This window comes from Pelophylax lessonae (genome assembly GCF_965119305.1).
Source record: "Pelophylax lessonae genome assembly, chromosome: 9".
NCBI lineage: Eukaryota > Metazoa > Chordata > Amphibia > Anura > Ranidae > Pelophylax > Pelophylax lessonae.
The window spans coordinates 45594459-45611555 of record NC_138776.1 but is presented as its reverse complement, the minus strand read 5'-3'; the positions used below and the strand labels follow the sequence as shown (position 1 = coordinate 45611555).

The window sequence follows — 17097 nt, the reverse complement described above, 5'->3', positions numbered from 1 at the left end:
AACGCCTGGAACACAGATGGCTTGCTTTATAACAAAGACCTGAAGGGGGCAGTGCTGATGTACAGAACAGTAACTTTGTACTGAAACCATTCCCCAGATTGCAACATTTATTCCAGGGCTGGAAACAACTTTGATACTTTCTACTTAGATTATGGTCTGAAAACATTTATAGATAAACAAGAGCAGGATAAACAAAACATGTTCTTCTTTTCTAATGCAGAACTAAATCCTCTGCAGCATTTACAGCCTCTGGAGCATTTGTTAACCACCTCTGGACCACCGGCTGCAGTGTTATGGCAATAGACAGCTGCCATAACCCTGGCATTCTCTCGGCCAGCGGTCCTTTCACAAAAAAGTGGTCCCAGCAGCATATTCACCACAGGATCACTTATGGGCGGCGGGAGAGGTGCCCCCCCCACCGCTTCTCGGTTGTTCAGATCCATTGCAGTCCCAGGCAGGAAGTCTAGTGAGGGTAAGATGGCCCCCACCCAACTCTATGGCCTTGGAGGACCGGAGCGACGTCATAAGTCGTTTCCGCCCAATGGACTTAAAGGGCCCATTTTTTCTCTTGCTGAAAAAAAAAAAAAAAAACACATTTGTTTTTTTTTTTTTGGCTTTCCTTGTAAGTCCCCGTTCACACTAAGGTGACCTGTGAAGCGACCTGGTCGCCTCACAGGTCGCCGTAGGTCGCCTCCCATAGGGAAGCTGCGGACCCGTTCCAATAGGAGCGACACAAGTCGCTCCGACTTAGAAAAAGGGTCCGGAGCTTCTTTGGGGCGACCGCCATAGACTTCAATGTTATGAAGTCTGTGGCGGCCGCTCCGAGGTCGCGTCGCCCCTATGTGAACGGGGCCTAAAAGAAATAAAAGGTGATAAAAAAATTAAATAAAAATTTAAAGGTGTAAAATAAATAAATTAAAAAAAATGTAAAAAGCACCCAGTTTCTCCGAGCTTGCACGCAGAAGTGAACGCATGCGCAAATCGCGCCCACATGTAAACGGCGTTCAAACCACATGTGAGGTATCGCCTCCTCTAACTCTAAACTGGTAACCTGCATAAAATTTTAAAGCATCTCCTATGGAGATTTTTATGTACTAATGTTTGTCGCCATTCCACGAGCGTGCGCAATTTTGAAGCATGACATGTTGGGTTTCTTTTTACTTGGCGTAACATTATCTTTCACATTTTAGAACACAATTGGGCTTACTTTACCGTTTTCTTATTTTTTTTTTTTTAATAAAAAAAAAAGTGTATTTTTTTTCCAAAAAATACACAAAAAAAAAAAAAGAAAAAAAAAAAAAACACAAGACTTACAATAGCTTTAAGTAAAACTAGTCACAGGCAGCAAGTCATCTGCTCAGCCTAAGGCCCCTTTCAAAATTATACGCCCTAAAAGTCACGCAATTTTTTTTTTTTTTTTTTTTTTTAATTTTACACGATTTTGACTGGACTTGAAGCGATACCTGGGTAATCTTGAGGTCTATGGACCTCAAAATGCATCAAAGTCGGACCAAAGTAGTGCAGGAACTACTTTGAAGTCGTTGCGACGTGAAAGCACGCAGATATGAACGGTATACATGGAGTACGACTTGTCATGCGACTTTGTAGACCCAATTCGCACAAGTGTGAAAGGAGCCTAAAAGTCACTGTTGGAAAACGGGTACACTCCCTGAGTCCCCTCAAATTGTCTGAAGTATTAGTCTTCACTTCATAATGTAAAGGCTAAAGGTTTTTTTTAACCTTCATGCATTTTATGTATGCTTCCCCCCCCCCACACAGTCCCCCTAATACTTACCTGAGCCCTATCTCTATCCAGTGATGTGCACTGGATAGTCTGGGTCTTTCTCCCTTCATTGGCTGAGACACAGCCCATGGCTCCAGTGGCTGTCAATAACAGCCAGTGAACCAATGAGAGAGCAGGGGGCGGGGCTGAGCTGAGCCGCTGCTCTGTGTCTTATGGTCGCATAGAGAAGGCTTGGGAGTGAGCACTTACTAGTGCCCCAATAACAATCAGCTTGCCATTGGGGGTACTGGTCAAGGGGGGGGGGGGGGGGGAGCCAGGAGCACTGGCGGGGGACACAAGAAAAATGGATCAGGGTTGCTCTGTACAAAACCACTACACAGAGTATGACATTTTATTTTTTATTTTATTTTGGCATATATTAATTGGTTTGCGCAAAAGTTATAGCGTCTACAAACTATGTGATTTTTTTTTTGATTTTTTTTTTACTAGTAATGGCCAGTGCCACCTTCAGAGCATTAAAGGACCCTGGGCAATGCAATGCACTAGGGCCCTGCCTACTCAATCATTTACAAGAATAAAAATGCAAATTATGGATAAAGGTGATATTTATTGGTACAGCAGTGCCAGGCTAATGCCAGCTTATAAGTTTGGCGACTGGGTCTGGTGAACACACACGGACGGGAGTCAGACTCTACTGTCCTGTGTGTTCCTGTTCCCGGGGAGGTGGACAGGCATTCCTGCAGTTGTGGGCTCCCCCTCCACGGCCCAAGTGGCCTGACAGCAGCGCAGGGCCGACAGGCGCTTGCCTTCTGCTAAGTTCGGCAGCGGGAATGCACACAGGAATCTGGACTAATGCTTGACTGGGGCTGGGTCACTGGGCAGATGGGGGCCCCCCCCCCCGGGCAACTGCCCAGCGTGCCCATTCGGTAAGATGGCCCTGGTAATGGCAGCTATCAGCAATTGCAATATTGCGACGGACAGTTAGGACACTGACACTTTTGTGCTCTCCTGCTTAGTGTGGTCCTTAGGGACTGGCAGGAACATCAGGGATTTCACATAAAGGAAACAATACAAAGAACAGGAGACAGTCTCATACAAGTACATGGTACAGCAGACATATCAGAAATATAAAAGTGTTGGGGGTAACAAAACGCTTTAACCACTTAAGCCCCGGAAGATTTTACCCCCTTCCTGACCAGGGGGTATTTTGCGATTCGGCACTACGGACAATTGCGCGGTCGTGCGACGCTGTATCTAAACGAATTTGGCGTCCTTTTTTTCCCACAAACAGAGCTTTCTTTTGGTGGTATTTGATCACCTGTGCAATTTTTTGATCATGCACTATAAACAAAAAAAAGAGCGTCAATTTTGCAAAAATAACAATATTTTTCACATTTTTTTATATGAAATTTCCCCCAAAAAAATGTAAAAATCAAAATGTTTTAACATTTTCGGCCAATTTGTTTTATGCTACCTATGTTTGGGGGGGGGGGGGGGGGAGGAAAAGAAAAAAAAAAAAAAAAAAAATCGCAAAAAGCGTATTTTGATTGGTTTGCGCAAAAGTTATCGCGTTTACTAACAAAAGGGAAAGATTTTTGTCATTTTTGGTGTTTGTTTTTTTTAACGCGTAATGGCGGCGATCTGCGATTTTTTTGCGGTACTGCGACATTGCGATGGACAGATCGGACACCTTGACTGACATTTTTGACACTTTTGGGGTTACCAGTGACATTTCTACATTAATCAGTGCTATACATATGCATGGTTACTGTAAAAATACACTGGCAGTGAAGGGGTTAACTTTTTTTTGAAAGGGAGGGGCTATGTGTGTCCCTAGGGGCGTGCTTTCTACTGTGATTGGCTGTGGCTTCAGATGTATGAACGGTGATCAACGGTTCTACATAGTAGAACCGTATGATCATCATTCATACACAGGGGAGAATGACCGGCAGCTTGTTTACACAAGCCGCCTGACTTTCTCCCTCTACCCCGCCGATCGCAGTCCGGTCAAATGATCTTCCCAGCGTCTGGCTTCTGTATAGAGTAGAGATGCAACAACGGCTGCAGAGCCTGGACGCCATAGTGACATTACCCATAAACACTATAGGGCATCCATTGTCCACTGTCCCTCCTCTCCCTTAAAGCCAGTGCTGGGAGACAATCGCATAACCGGACCAGAGCACCCTTAGGCAGTCCATAGACTGAGCGAACTTCTTTCCTGCAAATATGGGTTGCAGAAAAGAAAGTCGTACGATTCCCCCATCAACACAGTGTCGACAGGGGAATCTCCTGCCCAGCAACTGTCTTCTCCCCCCCACCCCAACCGGGAGGAGAATAATTATCATTAGGGGCTATAGCAGCCGCTTGCAATAATCGCAAGTGAATCTGGCAGGCTGGTTGTACCCAAGTTGATCAATCAATTCAGCCTGTCCAATAATGGTTGGAATCTCGGCCGGTTGCTGCTGAACTGGCAGAGACTCGAACCGTGTATGGCCGGCCTTCGATTAGGCAAGTATAGACATCTTTCCTTTAAAGGGTAGACAGTACAGGGCTTAGAATGAAGATGGTAGTAGGTTTAGACCAGACTTCTCCTTTAACCACCGGAGGATTTTGCTGTCTTCCGTCCAGGCCACTTTTTGCGATTCGGCGCTGTGCGACTTCAACTGACAATTGCGCGGTCGTGCAACGCGGTACCCAAACGAAATTTACGTCCTTTTTTTCCCACAAACAGAGCTTTCTTTTGGTGGTATTTGATCACCTGTGCGATTTTTACTTTTTGCGCTATAAACAAAAAAGAGCGTTTATTTTGAAAAAACAACAATATTTTTAACATTTTTTTTATATGAAATTCCCCCCAAAAAAGATGTAAAAACCAATTTTTTTAAAAAATTTTTGGCCAATTTGTTTTCTGCTACCTATGTTTGGTAAAAAAAAAAAAAAAAAAAAAAAAAAAGCGTATTTTGATTGGTTTGCGCAAAAGTTATTGCGTTTACTAACAAAGGGAAAGATTTCTGTCATTTTTGGGGGTTTTTTTTTTAACGCGTAATGGCGGCGATCTGCGATTTTTTTTGCGGGACTGCGACATTGCGGCGGACAGATCGGACCCTTGACTGACATTTTTGACACTTTTGGGGGTACCAGTGACATTACTGCAGTAATCAGTGCTATATATATGCACTGTTACTGTAAAAATGACACTGGCAGGGAAGGGGTTAATTTTATTGGAGAGGGAGGGGTTAATGTATGCCTGGTGCTTACTGACGTGTAGGGGGGGGAGGTGACTGAGTGAGTCATGGACAGATCGGATGTCCAGCTATGCTGAACAGTCCGATCTGTCACTCCCTGTCACTATGGAGATCCGCCCGCTGTGTTTACACACAGCGGGCGGATCTCCAGACTCGATCCCGACGATCGTGTAAGAGCAGCGGCGATCACTGCTGCTCCTCCCCTGGCCCGACTCCCACTGTGAATGAAAACAGCGGGAGCGAGCCTCCGGCGGCGCGAAAGCGACGCCCAGAAGGGGGAGTTCTGACGACGTAGTACTACGTCGTCAGACGATAACGAGCCACTTTGCCGCAGTAATATTACTGTGAGCGGTCGTAAAGTGGTTAAAAAGGTTGATGCACAATTCAAACAATTAGGTGTATTCCCTAGTAGAGAAAATTCAGATGGTTCGATCCTCACTCAATCACCTCAAGCAATTTTCAGATCTAAAACATCACTTGCAAGGATGGGCTACCCTAATTAAAATGGCTTTCTTCCTGCATGGTCTCCTGTCTAATATTATAATTGGCATTTTACAAAGACGTGAAAAAGATCAAAATGTTGTAAATGGAATGGGAAACTGAAGTCAATAGATGTCAGAAGCGAGTTTATTTAGTGCCTCAAGATATTTTCTTCTCCCAACTTGGACCTATTCCAATGCTTTTTCCTCTTGCTAGAAACAGTGCGGTCAGGTCGTTCCTGGTTATGCAACATGCCTAACCGACATTTTTGAATAATGAAAAAAGTGACAAACAGGAGTTAACTATTAGTGCCAACAGAAATCAAACTGCTGCTGGGAGTTCATGGCGGACTCCCAGGCATGCGTCATGTCATAAAAGTGCAGCACATGTGGCAATGTGTTGGAGGGTTTTTTTCTCAAGAGAGAAATAGAATTTTTATACTCACCATAAAATCCTTTTTTGGAATCCACTGAAGGACACATGAAATCTTAAAGCTAAACTTTGGGAATAAGACAAGCTCTACCCCTGTAGAGGCCCCCCAACCCCACACTGCAAGGGATTAATGCTTGTTTGGTCCAGGGGTGCAAAGGTTAGACTCCAGCGCTGGGTGGGTCTCTTAGAGTCATTAATCATTAATAATTAGTTATTAACTCTGCATTGCAAGTGAGGTGACCTTGGCCTGAAACTGCTTACAGGAGGATGCTGTGGGGGACCACCAGTCACATGGATGGAAGATGCATGGCAGAGTGGAGAATAAGGCAAGTATCTATGTACCTCTACACTAAACAAGCATGTAACCCGTGCGGGGGGGGGGGGGGGCAACTGCAAGGATAGATTTAGCCTCATTCCCCAGTTCAGCTTTAAACGGGGTTCTGAATGTCGAAGGTTATTTACCTTCATTCATTCTATACATACTACTTTAGTATGCCCCCCCCCCCAAATACTTACCCAAGCCAGCAAAGTGCATTAGAGTGGCTGCCTCTCCCTGGTCTCCAACTCCTGGTTGGATAAGACAGCAGCAGGAGCCATTGGTTGCTGTTGCTATCAATCACTGCTCACAGCCAGTGAGAAGGGAGCTGGGGACAAGGCTAAGCCCCAGTCTGTGCATCTTTAAAAAAAAACACACAGAGCGGGGCTCAGGATGGAGCACACACAAATGCCCCCATAGCAAGCAGATTGCTATGGGGGCACTCTGAGGAGAAACACAGGAGGAGGACCTGAGAAAAATGGAGGATCTGGGCTGCTCTGTATAAAACCACTGCACAGAGCAGGCAAGTAGAACATGTTTGTTATTTTCAAAAAATACCTTTAGGCTCCATTCACACCTGAGCGTATCGTTTTCAGGCATTTTTTGGGCTTTTTACAGGTGTTTGGAGGCAGGCATTGACATCTAACAAAAATGCTTGTAATCAGCCAAAAAAGAAGCTCATGTACTTTTTTGAGCTTCAGGCATTTTTCTTCTAAAGACAAAACGCTCAGATGTGAACAGGGGCCATTGAAAAGAATGGGATTTTGCTTGTTGGGCATTTTGAGACTTCAGGAGAGGAGCGTTTTACTAGCCGAAATACGCTCAGGTGTGAACAGGGCCTTAAAGAGGAAGTAAACCCTCATAAAAAAAAAAAAAAAAATCCTGTAAAGGATTACAAAGGCATAATGAGCTAGTATGCATCGCAAACTAGCTCATTATGAAATACTTACCTTAAAACGAAGCCCTCGCAGTGCCGCCCGCTCAGCGACAGGGCGGCCAACATGTCCGGCCGTCCTGCTTCCTTGTTCACGTCCTCCGGCCATCTGATTGGCCAGAAGCGCGATTACATCACTCCCGCGCATGCGCCACTGTTCACAGCATAGGGCTCTGAAGAAACGGCATGGGTGGCCGGTGACATCATCGGCTGCATGCACTGTAAATATCTCCTAAACTGTGCATGATAGGAGATATTTATAGCACCTATAGGTAAGCCTTAATATAGGCCTACCTATAGGTAAAAGTCTTTAACCACTTAAGCCCCGGAGGATTTGGCTGCTAAACGACCAGGGGGTATTTTGCGATTCGGCACTGCGTGAATTTAACGGACAATTGCGCGGTCGTGCGACGCTGTACCTAAACGAATTTGACGTCCTTTTTTTCCCACAAACAGAGCTTTCTTTTGGTGGTATTTGATCACCTGTGCGATTTTTTGATCACGTGCTATAAACAAAAAAGAGCGTCAATTTTGCAAAAATAACAATATTTTTCACATTTTTTTATATGAAATTCCCCAAAAAAAAAAAAAAAGTAAAAATCAAAATTTTTAACATTTTCGGCCAATTTGTTTTATGCTACCTATGTTTGGTAAAAAAAAAACAAAAAACGCAAAAGGAGTATTTTGATTGGTTTGCGCAAAAGTTATCGCGTTTACTAACAAAGGGAAAGATTTTTGTCATTTTTGGTGTTTTTTTTTTTTAACGCGTAATGGCGGCAATCTGCGATTTTTTTTGCGGTACTGCGACATTGTGGCGGACAGATCGGACCCTTGACTGACATTTTTGACACTTTTGGGGTTACCAGTGACATTTCTACAGTAATCAGTGCTATATATATGCACCGTTACTGTAAAAATACACTGGCAGTAAAGGGGTTAACTTTATTTGAGAGGGAGGGGCTGTGTGTGTCCCTAGGGGCGTGATTCTAACTGTGATTGGCTGTCTGTTGAGCTGTAGTTACACTGATCAACGGTCCTACATAGTAGAACCGTATGATCGGTGTCTCTACACAGGGGAGAATGACAGGCGGCTTCTCCCCCGCCGATCGCAGAGTGAGCGGCGGACATCGTGTCCGCCGGTCACACGCGCGGGGGGGGGGGGTCCGTGACTGCGCCCTCGCTCCCCAGAGCCTCACAGGCTAGTGATGTACCCATACGTCACTTTGCCTGTGAGGGGCTGACCGCCGCAGTAAATCTACTTGCGGCGGTCGGCAAGTGGTTAAAGTGGGTTTACAACCACTTTAATGTCACTTTAAACCTTTAGGTTATACTGCCACCTGCAGGCCAGTTGGTTACTGACAAATAAATAAAAAGAAACCTGTCCAGGGATCCTCAAGCTACGGCCCTCCTGCTGTTGCGGAACTGCACATCCCATGAGGCATTGTAAAACGCTGACATTCACAGCCATGACTGGGCATGATGGGAATTGCAGTTCCTGAAAAACAGGAGGGCCGTAGTTTGAAGACCCCTGCTGTAGACCAACCCAGGATCACCCCTCCTACTAATAATAAGCCTCAGGTTGTAGCAAAGCCGTACCGAGAGCAAGATCATAAACAGAGCGGTGGGACCCGTGTTCCTCAATGCACTGCGAGGGACACAGGAACACACCTCCAAAAAATGCAAGTCATGTACATTATAGCCAACCCCATAAAAAAAGGATATGATGTTCTAAAAACACACTCACAGTATACTTCGAGAGAAAATATTGCACATCATATACCTGCCCCCGCAATGTAGAGATAGGAAGAAAACAAAAGGCGCTGCAGACTGTAACTAAACACACCAGCTCAGCCTATGGAAACTCACACAATACATGACATGTTCCCTCAATAAAAAGGAAATGACAGGTAACACCAACTCCCCTTAACCACTTAAGCCCCGGAAGATTTTACCCCCATTCCGACCAGGGGGTATTTTGCGATTCGGCACTGCGTGACTTTAACGGACAATTGCGCGGTCGTGCAACGCTGTACCTAAACGAATTTGACGTCCTTTTTTTCCCCACAAACAGAGCTTTATTTTAGTGGTATTTGATCACCTGTGCGATTTTTTGATCACGCGCTATAAACAAAAAAAGAGCGTCAATTTTGCAAAAATAGCAATATTTTTCACATTTTTTTATATGAAATTCCCCCAAAAAAAAATGTAAAAATCAAAATTTTTAAAAATTTTCAGCCAATTTGTTTTATGCTACCTATGTTTGGTAGAAAAAAAAAAAAAAAAAATCGAAAAAAGCGTATTTTGAGTGGTTTGCGCAAAAGTTATCGCGTTTACTAACAAAGGGAAAGATTTTTGTAATTTTTGTTGTTTTTTTTTTTAACGCGTAATGGCGGCGATCTGCGATTTTTTTTGCGGTACTGCGACATTGCGGCGGACAGATCGGACCCTTGACTGACATTTTTGACACTTTTGGGGTTACCAGTGACATTTCTACAGTAATCAGTGCTATATATATGCACTGTTACTGTAAAAATACACTGGTAGTGAAGGGGTTAACTTTATTTGGAAGGGAGGGGCTGTGTGTGTCCCTAGGGGCGTGGTTTCTACTGTGATTGGCTGTGGCTCTAGCTGTAAGGACACTGATCAACGGATCTACATACTAGATCCGAGTGATCAGTGTCTTTGCAGCGAGGAGAATGACAGGCAGTTTGTTTACACAAGCTGCCTGACATTCTCCCTCTCCCCCGCCGATCGCCGAGTGGCCGGCGGACATCGGGTCCGCTGGTCACACGCGCGGGGGGGGGGGGGGGTCCGTGACCACGCGGGAGCGCGCCTCCGGGGGCGCGCGCTCGCTCCCTAGACCCTCACAAGCAAGCAACGTAGCCCTACGTTAGTTTGCCTGTGAGGGGCTGACCGCCGACGTAGATAGTCGTGCGGCGGTCGGCAAGTGGTTAATGTATACTGTACATATAAACATAGCTCAGTCTATGTAAATACAAGTCATATGATGCAGACACGTCTGTTCCTGTGTATGGAACAGGACAGTTCATAAAAGGCACACCTCTCCATAACGTATACCCTTCCCTATGGGAAAACACACCATTTACTACACAGAAAAGAACATCTTGTACTGTTCACAACAGACACACCCCTGCAATCTATGGACGGAGCACACTATAGATAACAGCTCCCGCCATTCATAGAGAGCACACTTTGTACATAACATACATTTCTTCCTACTGTAGGCAAAAACACAACCATGTCTTACACAAACAAGCCCTCTTTATTAATGTATGGAAAGAACATACTGATACTGTACAGTTCATAAACAGCAAGCCCACTTTACGGCATAGTTCACCTTTACCAAAAAAAAAAAAAAAAAAAAACACAACAGCTGATGCAGGTAATGGGGTGCCGGATAAAAACAAACTGCAGATTTCAGCAAAGCTGAATAATGCCTTTGCTATACATGTAGGCTATTTATGTAACTCAAAGCCTGACGGAAAAACTCCCAGAGATGGCAACATCCCACCCTGCCTTGTTGCTAGGGCATTGCTAAGACACTCCCACTTCGGCAGGCGGAAATCGCGGCAACGTCGCTCAGCGTTTGGGGTGCTATTGCAAATCACGGGCAACGCACAGGCATCCCGCGATTTGCAATAATCTCCGGATCGCGGGCGGAATTGCGCCGCGATGCATACGCTGACATGTGAATGCAGCCTAGTGAATGAGGCTCCGTTCACATGTAGGCGTTTTGGGGCGTTTTTCTGCTCTAGGATCAGCTCTCAAAACGCCCAACAAGACAAATCCTATTCATTTCAATGGCCCCTGTTCACATCTGAGCGTTTTGACGCTGTGAGCAAAACGCCCAATGCTCAAAAAAGTACATAAGCTTCTTTTTGGGCAGATTGGTCTCTCTTCAAAAACGCCTGCACAAAAAACGCCTGTTAAAACGCCTGTAAATCGCGGTAAAAAAAATTGTGGTAAAAACGCGTGAAAACGCTACGCTCAGGTGTGAATGTAGCCTAACCGCTGTCAGTGTCTTAGCAACATTCTAGAAACAAGGCAGGAGGGCAAGATGCATTTTCCACGAGTTTAAAAAAAAAAAAAAAAAAAAGGGAAGGTGCGCCAAATGGAAATTTTGGTGGCGAAACTGAAAATGCAGGATGCATTTGGCCGAAAAAAAATGTTTTTTAAAAAATATATATTTGAAATTGTATTATATTCAACTTTTTTAATATCATGAATTTAAATTAACATGAATTTATGGTCAGCCATTATCGGCACCTTTAGAGCAAGAAAAGCTTAAAGAGGTTGTAAACCCCTGGACAAGGAGAAAAAAAAAACCTGTAAGACAGCGGCAGGGTGGAACTTGCAAAAATTATAGGGGCTGTAAAGGTTTGAATTTTTTAAATAAAACAAACCTTATATACTAACCAGCTCTCTGCAAGGGTTTTGCACAGAGCAGCCTCCTTCCTCCTCTCCAGGGTTCCCCTGGCGACACTCCTGGCTCCTCATTGGGTGCCCCCACAGAAAGCTGCTTTTCCTGGGGGCACCCATGCAGTCACGCCCCCCCGAGTCCTGCTGCTGCATCTATTGACACAGACAGCGGGACTCGGCCCTGCCCCCCGCAGATTTGATTGACAGTAGTGGGAGCCAATGGCACCTGCTGCTATTAATCTTTCTATTGAGATGAGAGCCAGTGGCTAGAGCTGCTGGGCTTGTGCACGGCCTGGAACGAATGGGCTCATTCGCAGCAGCAGCAAAAAAAGGTTTTTCACCTTAATGCATAGAATGCATTAAAGGAGTTGTAAATTCAGAAGATTTTTTTATCCTAATGCATTTTATGCATTAAGACAAGTGTTCTGTGTGCAGCAGCCTCCCCAGCACCATCTCTATCCACAAGTCCCTTGGCTATTCAGGACTCTCCCTCCTGATTGGCTGAGACAGAGCCGTGGCGCCATTGGCTCCAGCGGCTGTCAAAGTCAGTTAGCCAATCAGGAGAGAGGAGGCAGGACCGAACGGCAGCTCCATGTCTGAATGGATACACGGAGTTGCAGCTCGGCTTGGGTGCCCCATAGCAAGCTGCTTGCTGTGGGGGCACTCAACAGGAGGGAGGGGCCCGAAGAGCCAAAGAGGGACCTGAGAAGAGGAGGATCTGGGCTGCTCTGTGCAAAACCAACTGCACAGAGGCTTATGGTAAGTATGACATGCTTTTTTTTTTTTTTTTTTTTTTAAAAATCAGAGACTTTACAATCATTGTAAAGGTGAAAACCTTTGAGACTTTACAATCCCTTTATTGTAAGGTGTATATGTTTCTGTTGCAGTTCTGACAGAGGGGTTTTAGATTGTAAGCTCTAATGGGCAGAGCCTTCTGATTTCTCAAGTAACTGAATTGTATCTGTACTGCACTGTCTGCCCTCCTGTTGTAAAACGCTGCGCAAACTGCTGGCACTATATAAATTCTGAGGCTGCATTCACATGTCAGCGTTTGGATCGCGGGCATAATTGCCACGATCCGGAGATTATTGCAAATCGCGGGACGCCTGTGCGTTGCCCGTGATTTGCAATAGCCCCCCAAACGCTGAGCGATGTTGCCGCGATTTCCGCCTGCCGAATCGCGGTAACATCGCGCAAAAAAAAAAAAAAAATCGCGGGACGCAATACGCTCCAAAGAAGCTCTTGTACTTTTTTGGGCGTAAAGCGTCCCGCAATTTTTTTTTGCGCGATGTTACCGCGATTCGGCAGGCGGAAATTGCGGCAACATCGCTCAGCGTTTGGGGTGCCATTGCAAATCACGGGCAACGCACAGGCATCCCGCGATTTGCAATAATCTCCGGATCGCGGGCGGAATCGCGGCATTCTGCCCGCGATCCAAACGCTGACATGTGAATGCAGCCTGAATAATAATAATAATAATAATAATAATAATAAACAGTTCCATGCATCTCTTCAGGGAAGTGGTGTGAGTCCGCCGTACACGTCAGTATCAACAATGAAAACTTTGCAAGGTTTTTATTAAGTTGGCACAAGGCTTCTGACAACATCCACAGCGCCAGAATAAAGTGTTGTCAGTGCCTTACTGAACTGCCCTCATTGTAATGATCACAACACACAATGTATGGAGCACTATAGATAACAGCCCCCGCCCCTCTCCCTTCATAGAGAGCACATGCTGCACATAAAACACACCCACTTAGTCTGGACAAAAACACGCAGTACTTTACATAGACACGCCCCCTTCCTCAATGAATGGAAACAAACACACTGTACAGATCTTACAAGGACACGCCCCCTTAATGTAGAGAGAGCACAGAACACGTTATGTATTACACAGACACGCCCCCTTTCTATGCCTGCATTCGCAGTTATTTTTTTTGTTTGGGGGCATCATTAATAATACCTAACAAGGCAAGCGTGATCTGCGCATTCATAAAATGATACGAGTGAATGCAGACTAACGGTACTGAGTTTGCAGACTATGGAGGACAACCTGGTATTGTATGGAGCACATACTGGTAATGTACAGAACACACACACAAACATTATATATATATATATATATATATATATATATATATATATACACACATACACACACACACACATGCATATACACTCAGCATCTGCAATACACACTATACATTATACAGACACCCCCCCCTTCCCATCATTGTATGGAAAGGGAACTGTACATGTATGTAGTGAATGCACTATAGATAACCCCTCTCAATGTATAGCGAGCCTATACTGTACACAACATACATCCTCCCCACGTATAATAAAAAAAAAAAAACACAAATAAAATTACTCTTAGATTGTAAGCTCTAACGAAGCAGGGCCCCCCGATTCCTACTGTATTAAAAGTGTATTGTATTTGTACTGTCTACCCCCAAGTTGTAAAGCGCTGTGTAAACTGTCGGCGCTATATAAATCCTATATAATAATAAAATTAAAATAAAATTACAGACACGCCCCCTTATGTATAGAGTGCACATGACAATCAGTCCTTCTACAATGTATTCAATAAACAGATAATCCCTCCCCCATCCCCCCTTCTAATATACAGTAAACCCCCGCTCCATCGCGGTTCAGTTTTTGCGGTCCTGGTAATTCGTGTTTTTTTTTTTTTGTAATGTTATTTTACTATATAAATCATTAAAAATGAAATATTTTTGTGTTTTTCATAGCTCTTGCGATGTCTCTTAGTATCTTTTATGTGTTTAAATGAGTTTCTATTGTTTTAAAAGTGTGTTTAAAGACCTTAAAATGCTTTTACACGTACAGTGACAGTAAACATGCCTACAATGCATTTTAATAGGGTTTTTCTATTTCACGGATTTTCACTTTTCGCGGCTGGGTCCGGAACGTAACCCCCGCAATGGAGGGGGGTTTACTGTACACTGTATAGAAAACACATGACAATCAGGCCATCAAGATAACATTCCTCCCCCCCCCCCCCCCCCCAAATTGTACAATGTATTGAGAACACATACTGCACATAACATACATCCCCGCTCAGTCTATGGATTGTGTAAAGAAACATGTTGCTCATCAACCAGTCAGAATCCTCCATTCACACTTGCAGGGCAAAAATGACAGCTGCAAGCTGATTGGTTACTGTAGACCAGGGTTTCTCGGCCAGGGTTCCTCCTGAGGTTGCTAGGGGTTCCCCGAGCAATGGGCAATTTCTGCCTCTCAGATAAATTCCCAATGACACCATTGTTCCTTTTAGCTATCTGTAAGGGGGTAATTCTTCCCAATGATGAGAAGAGTAAGGAGCATTCTTCCCACTGACTGTCACAGTAAGGTGTCATTGGTTGTAGATTTTTACATTTTGTAGCAGGGGTTTCCCCGAGACCAGAAATGTATTTCAAGGGTTCCTCTGTGTTAAAAAGGTTGAGAAAGGCTGCTGTATACAGACATGTCTTGGTTTGCACCCGGTTCATACAGAAACAAGTACAGATCATAACAGACACGCCCCCTCAGCATATGGAAAAACCCTGCACAGCACACAGTCATCCCCCAGTGAGTGCAACACCCCATCCCCTGCACACACAGTGCTCTGCGTATAACAAAGAGTCCAACACGGGTCATCCAAACCAGTGTGCCCATCAACTACCAGTATACATGTCACATTATATACCCTCAGTGCCTAGACCTGGGCCAGGATCCTATCTCTGCAAGTCCCAGCAGGCCCTGGCACCCAGTTACCATAGAACTACAAGTCCCAGCATGCCCCGACCCCCAGTTACCATAGAACTACAAGTCCCAGCATGCCCTGACCCCAGTTACCATAGAACTACAAGTCCCAGCATGCTCTGACACCGTTACCATAGAACTACAAGTCCCAGCATGCCCTGACACCCAGTTACCATAGAACTACAAGTCCCAGCATGCCCTGACACCCAGTTATCATAGAACTACAAGTCCCAGCATGTCCTGACACCCAGTTACCATAGAACTACAAGTCCCAGCATGCCCTGACACCCAGTTACCATAGAACTACAAGTCCCAGCATGCCCTGACATCCAGTTACCATAGAACTACAAGTCTCAGCATGCCCCGACCCCCAGTTACCATAGAACTACAAGTCACAGCAGGCCCTGACCCCCAGTTACCATAGAACTACAAGTCCCAGCATGCCCCGACACCCAGTCACCATAGAAACTACAAGTCCCAGCATGCCCTGACATCCAGTTACCATAGAACTACAAGTCCCAGCATGCCCTGACACCCAGTTATCATAGAACTACGAGTCCCAGCATGCCCTGACACCCAGTTGCCATAGAACTACAAGTCCCAGCATGCCCTGACACCCAGTTACCATAGATACTGCAGAACTACACATCCAAGGACACACCAGGCAGAACTACAAGTCCCAGCAATCCTTGCATCTGGGTACTGCAAAAGCTCTAGCAAGCCCAGCACCTAGTGCTGACAGTACTACACCTCCCAGCATACCCAGCACGTGCTAATCAGAGGACTACAAGTACAAGCATGCTCTGCTCCCAGCTGTGGTAGAACTACAAGTCCCAGCATGCTTTATATACCCTGCATTACAGAACAAGCCCCAGAATACTCCTGTTCCTGCAGAACCAGATATCCCCGGACACAGCAGCTAGAACTACAAGTCCCAGCATGCCCTGACAGGTACTTATGAACTTCACCTCCAGCCTATGAGGTAAGAGGGCATGCTGGGACTTCTAGTGCCACAGAAAATAAAACCAGACACACCCCCTTCTTATACTTTGCAGAGGATGCGCAGCAGCTGTACCCCTATACCCCCCTCAGGCACCTGGTGTCTCCCCGTCCTCGCTCACCTCACTCCGCTCTGCCCGGACTCTGTTTTTATTTTGATCTCCCTCAAGTCCTCCCTCAACACGTCTGCCCAGTAACAGCATCACGTGCCCGAGAGGGGAGGCGCCCGCCATTGGCCGCAAACAAAAGGTGTGAGCCCACACCGACCAGTAGCAAAGCAGAGGCGTGTGGCTGTGGGCGGGGCGGAGATGAGGGTGTGTCTATACGCTGAGGGAAGGAAAAAGGGGCGGGGTTCGATGCGTGTGGAGAGAGAGGGGCGGGCGCGGCCATTTTGCGATGACTCTGACAGATGTCAATTTACGCGGACCCCGCCCCCTCCGTGTGGTCACCTGACCCTGCGCGCCATTTTTTGTTTACCTCAGGTACGTGTGAGGCTTGTCCCTGGAAATGTCCCTCTTATTTGTGTGTGCTGCTATGGCTTTATCAATGTGTTTATGTTTTCACTTTCAGGAGAGTATTATAACTATCATTTGAGTATTATTCAAATCACAATTTTTTTTTTTATACCCTTGGGTTAAGTGGGAGGGGGTAAAAAACGTGTTGTACTCTTCGCTAATGTGTACTTTGTTCAATAAAGCTTTTTGGGAAAAAAAACAGTCCAGGGAGGTTTTTTTGCCTTTTGTGT

At 45.4% G+C, this 17097-nt stretch overlaps 1 protein-coding gene across 1 annotated transcript in view; it reads right to left on the bottom strand.

Moving 5' to 3' along the window:
• The window catches only part of PDCD4 (programmed cell death 4), a 108731-nt gene extending 92129 nt beyond the window's left edge, over positions 1–16602 (bottom strand). Inside the window, exon 1 of the mRNA XM_082269248.1 lies at positions 16475–16602. The gene's annotated coding sequence lies outside the window, so the exon portion shown is untranslated. The remainder of the gene's footprint in view (positions 1–16474) is intronic.
• Between the last annotated feature and the right edge of the window lie 495 nt (positions 16603–17097).